Source organism: Papio anubis, unplaced genomic scaffold (genome assembly GCF_008728515.1).
Source record: "Papio anubis isolate 15944 unplaced genomic scaffold, Panubis1.0 scaffold114, whole genome shotgun sequence".
NCBI lineage: Eukaryota > Metazoa > Chordata > Mammalia > Primates > Cercopithecidae > Papio > Papio anubis.
Window position 1 is genome coordinate 224227 of NW_022160528.1, and position 6035 is coordinate 230261.

The following is a 6035-nucleotide window of genomic DNA, read 5'->3' on the forward strand; positions in this document are numbered from 1 at the left end:
TCACTTTGAAGCAGCCACTCTGCAGGAAGCAGGCATACACAAATTAACTGTCCTACAGAAAAGGCAACAGGGCTTGGTAATGTACTGCTCTGACCTTTTAAAACAAGAGTTGGTCTAATCTAACGTAATTCAGCAAGGACAGTATAGCAAGATAAGGAACTGTAATGAACAGACTGAATAACATTTGTCAGAAGAGAAATAGAGAATATATATGGTTTCATTTTCCAGCAGATACAGTCAACAGAGGGTGTAATGCAATAAACCTCAGTGTTTTTTTTCTTCCTTAGTGTATTTTGTTTTCCATTGTGACACAGTGCTGAATAAGAATTTGGAATCTGAAATATATAAAAAATATAGACTAAAAATAAACATGATTTCTTCATTTGTTTGTTAACACATTAAACCTGCCACTTTGCTAGGTGTTGAGAAATATAAATGAAAAAGCAAAAATAAAAATGAGTGCATCATATCCTGTACCTTCAGAGAAGTGAATAAAATATATACATAAATAACTCTACTGGAAGATATTTTTGTGATCTGAAAGATTTGCATTTGAATTCTGGCTATACTACATATCTGTGCTCTGGGCAACCATTTTAGCATTCCTGAGATTCATGTTTTATTATCTTTGGAAATAAAATAATCACATTCCCTTCACAAGATCATGAGGACAAACGAGGTGACACTGGTTGAAATCACAGTAACATATTTGGTGCTTATGAATGTTAATTCCTTTATGTCCTTTTGTTTAGATTTGAATAAGATGATCTATTTAATTTCTGTTCAATTAGTTTTAACAACTCATTTAATGTTTATAGTAAACTTTAAGTTATTTTTTTTTTGGAAAAGATCTGGAATACATAGACATGATTTCAGTTTTTGACTTATCCGGTAATGCTACTGTCTTCCAAAAATCTTGAACTTCATCTGTTTAGTGGAGACAAACTGGCTTTTTGTTTTTTCTAATAAATGCAAGGAGAGCACGTGCCTTTTGAGGAGACCTTAAGTTATGAAATAAATACACAAAAATAAAAACTACTGTTTGTTTGATATGGTTTGGCTCTGTGTCCCCACCTAAATCTTACATTGAATTATAATCCCCAGTGTTGAGAGAGAGAACCGGTGGGAGGTGATTGGATAATGGGAACAGATTTCCCCCTTGCTGTTCTTGTGATAGTGAATGGGTTCTCAAGAGATCTGCTCGTTTGAAGTGTGTAGGACCTCCCCCTTCCCTCTGTCTCTCCTGTCTAGAATGGAAAGATGTGCTTGCTTCCCCTCTGACTTTTGCCATAATTCTAAGTTTCCTGAGGTCTCCCAGCCATGCTTTATGTACAGCTTGCATAACTCTGAGTCAATTAACCCTCTTTTCTTCATAAATTACCTGGTGGCCTCAGGTAGTTCTTTATAGCAGTGTGAGAATGAACTAATGCATTGTCTGAAGCATTAAAAAATAAAAAATGATCTCAACTTCTAAAGACTGTATTCTCTATAAGAACTGTCACTCTAACAATCTCCTAAATTCAAACTGTGCTGAGGAACTCCCAGGTAGAAGATAGGATTAAAAATATTTTTTCTTTCTAAAAACTGTACTGAACTGACTCGGAAAAAGGGCAAACAATCATGGGGAAATAGAGATAAGAAACAATGTTCTGAAGTTGAAATACTGGCTTCTAGTAATTTCTGTGGCCCAGTATATCCCTGTAATCTGGGGTTGGTTCTCACTTGCAAACCAAGATTCTCTCACATTCTTAAAATTCATTCTACTCTTCAACTATTTGGTATCATACATCTGTCACCACCAACCATTAGTTGCATTCATAATGCGGGATTTGTCACAGAACTAGATACCAATACATTTAGTCAAATTTATTATTAAAAGTTTTAAAAAAGTAAATTTAGGATTTGAAGCTGATGTAAATGCCAATTTGTTTCCCACAAAACCTTCCTTGATTTCTCCACAGGAAATAGTCTCTTTATAAACCATGACTGTTTATAAATTTTTAAAGCTTAGTATTTTCTATTTTGATTATAGTCATTTGCATACAAACTACATAGATTTCCAATTCTGTAAATTGCAAGCTAAGGACAGAGTATGTGACACATTCATCTGTGTAATTCCTGTGGCTAATGCAGCACCTTCGACTCAATATGGTCCCAGTAGTATTGGAGCACAGAAGAGGGTTTGACACCACAGGCTCTAGGGTCCAATGCCCAAGAATGAGATTTAGCTCCTAACTCAGCATGACTTTGAGCAGTTCCTTAATCTCTTTAACTCTTAGTTCCTCATTGGAAAAATGAAATAGCTTTTTCCTTTTAACAGTACCGTGAGGATTGAACAATGTGAACCACTTAGTACAGTGCATACAAATCCTCAAACATTGGTGGTTAACATTATTTCTAAGGCGTACTCGCTCTGAAACTCTGGGTTTGTGTAATGCACTTGCATAGCTCAAGTTTCTTTCTTTTTAAAAATTAAGGCTAAATGACAAATTAAGTTTGACTCCCTAGGTTTCCCTAAGAAACCCACAGATGATTCATAGGATCATATGACCTTTGAAATTATCTACTGATCAAATATGGAACACATGCATTCTTAAATTTGTTTCAAAATAAATTCAAGTTATAAATTTGTTTTGCGAAATCTTGCCAAATTTGGCAAAGTTTGTCATATCATATTCTGTCATTTTCAATAAAATTCCAAGTATTAGGTCCTTGCTAGAAATCTGTGCTGAAAAGCATAATACTGATTCAACTTCAGAGAAATGTAATGTAGAATCTAAGACTACCTGTTACAATGACAAGCAATAGAATATTTGCTCACTAAATGTACTTTTCTTTTATACTTTAATAACAATAACCAATAGCCAATGACAGATTTGTTTTATTTTGCAAAGTCTTTCTCACCAGAAGTGAGAAACAGGAGTAGCCTAGCAATGTAATGTAATGGTTTTCCACACAGATGCCTTTGGCTTCTTAAAGAAGGCAGAGGCAGACAGTGCTCTACCCAGGACTGATTCAGTCATCATCCCTCAAACCTTCACTGGGCACCTATATCTCAAGCATTAAAACTTGGTTAGGATGATTCCCGATCCTCTCCACATACTGGAAACACCTGAGGAACTTTAAAACAAGAATGGGCTCCATGTCCAGACAATTACATTAGCATTTTGGAAGTAGAGCTCCAGCAGCTACATTTTTGAAAAAAAGTGCTGTAGGTGTTTTTGATATGCAGCCAAGGTTAAGAACTACAAGTATGGGGGCTCCAAAGCAAGACGAAAAAGTCTTTCTGAGAGCTTCTGAGCTCTTGAAAGGATAAGTAGACAATATCCAGCGGGATCTGTGCTATCATAGGAAACACAGGGGGCTTTGGAAGCACACAGGAGGAGCACCTCATTAAGACTGGGGATTGGCTCAGAGTGCTGGAGTAGGCTTAAAACCAATTTCAGTGATTCTACACTGCACTGTTGAAGCTACCATTCTAGGGACAATGGCTCCTCTTGGAACTCAGCTGTCTGATCCAGTTAGAACTGAATAAGCTGCCAATCAGACAAATTGGTTGCTGATTGTTTGACCTTCCCCTGGGGCCACTGTTTACCTGCTTGTGAGCTTCCCACTGCTCACTTCTCCCTCCAGCTTTACTACCCAGCAGGTCTTGTTTCTTGTCTCAGGCAGTGAATCTTAACTCCAAGCTGGGAATAAACCCCCAATGAGTTCCCCTGCTGATGTAGCATCCTTTGGAGATGAGGCAATTACCCATCTCAACACAGAACAGAGCTGGTTTTTTCCCCCAGTTGTATTTTACATTTTTTTTTTTTTAAGTTGCGGGGTACATGTACAGGAAGTGCAGTTTTGTTAATTAGGTAGGCCTGGGTCCAGAGCATTTATTAGGTTTTAGACTTTACATTTTAAGCATGAGGAGAACTTTATTTTGTTTGATTTCTCAAGACCTTCCTCTTCAATGTCCTGTCAGAATAATAACATCTGAACAACTCAAAGTCCTCCAGAACACTGCTGGCACAGTATTGCCCTGTGCTGGCACTGGAAAGAGGTATTCAAGTGGAAATATTATCCCACCAGAAATAAAGAGGTCTTAGGGGAACTGCTGACTGTAGAGGTGACAAGATTAGTGGGGAGTCTGACCTCACAGGGGTGGCCTCTTGTTTTCTGGAATCAATATTTAGAATTGGAGTTTTTACTGAGGAAGCAGGGGAGTTCCCCAGGAAGGTTAGCCCCTTGAGGAGACACGTATCAGTGATTCCCCAAAACTGCAACTGCCCCTCTCAAAATAAAGTGTTTACAATAAATTATGCACCTAAACTCAGAGGTGTTACAGCTCTTTTTTTTTTTTTTTTCTTCCTCTTTCCTGGTTTAAGGAAAAAAGTAATTTCAAACTTAGTTGTGTTTCTTAATGGAAAATCTAAGTAAACTACAGGTATTAGATGCACAACTAAGTACATTTTAGTTCATCTATGCGGTAGGAAACTATGCATTCTTTTACTCATACTTTTAGAAATTTTAGATGACACGTGACAGTGTCATCAGGCCGCATTGTGATATACACAATGCCGGGACATGGATGACAACAGAGATCAACCAGTCTACTGTAGGGTGAAGAAAAGACTGACTCCATAAAACGATGGGCATGAGTTCAGCTCTCACATCAACAAGCTGAGGGTGAAAGCGTCAGAGGCAGATCAAGGCCTGGAAAACCGGGTACCAGGCATCTGAATCCAGAGAGTATCACAGGCTCTCAAGAAGTGGGAAAGAATATTTAGATATTGGTAACAAAGAGTGGGAAGGCTGCACTCAGGTAGAAAAAACAAACAAACAAAAACATGCTCAGGTGTAAGCTTTCAATAAAGTCTATCTAGACAGAAGTTCTTTGTTTCTTGGACTCTCCCTCTGTCTCCCAGACTGGAGTGCAGTGCTGTGACCTCAGCTCACTGCAACCTCTGCCTCCTGTTTCAAGTGATTCTCCTGCCTCAGCCTCCCAAGTAGCTGGGATTCCAGGTGCCTGCCACTACACCTGGCTAATTTTTGTATTTTTCTGTAGAGATGGGGGTTTCACCATATTGCCCAGGATGGTCTCAAACTCCTGGCCTCAGGTGATCTGCCTGCCTTGGCCTCCTAAACTGTTGGGATAACAGGCGTGAGCCACTGCGCCTGGCCAGTTCTTTGTGTTTTTACTATCGACATGTGAATGGTTTCAGGAGTGGGAGTGCGTATAGATCCACACTGGAATGTTAAACAAGTGATTTTCTATATATGTCTAAGAATGAATGCAGTGCCACAAACAGTTCTGGCAGCAATTTAACTGTGGAATAATGAACAACCAGATAAGCATCTTTCACCATACAGAGTGTGTTCTTCAAAAGTTGCCAGTAAAGTGATTTGTGTCAAGTGTTTTTCTCATCAAGAATTGAGGTATCAATAACTTCAAAATGCATTCAATATGATTAAAAGGGAATCATACTTGACAGAATTCTAGGAAGATGTGTGCGAGATGGCAGCCTGATTTTTGGATTCTCCCAAATCCACACAGAGACACACAAAGCAACTACTTACTGAGGCCGGAAACCTGAGGAAAACATTTACCATGAGACAGGTGTCAAGGCAGCTCCTTGAATCCCAAAACTGGATAATGCCGGAAGTGCCACAAACAGCTGTGAGTTCTTTGTGTGATTGGCGTCTATGTAGAAGAGGCGCATGGGAATGGAGGAAGGACTAAACAGATGCACCAGAGCCTCTATGAAATCTCCCCACTGACCCTACCTATCATCTTGCCTCAAGGATGAAACCTGAGTCCAGTCTCTAGACACAGAGGTCAACTTGCAGGAACACAGAAGGATATGTGGAATCACACCGTGTCCATCCTCAATCAGAAAAATCCAGGCTGTCAGAGACTCTACAACTAAGCAATGCTTGCTCTTAAAAAGATAATAAAGTACAGAAGGGACTTGTAAATTAAAAGGGACTTTAAAAGACGTCACATTAAAAGAAAATGAGCAAAAGACACCTGATGTCCAAGGATCCAA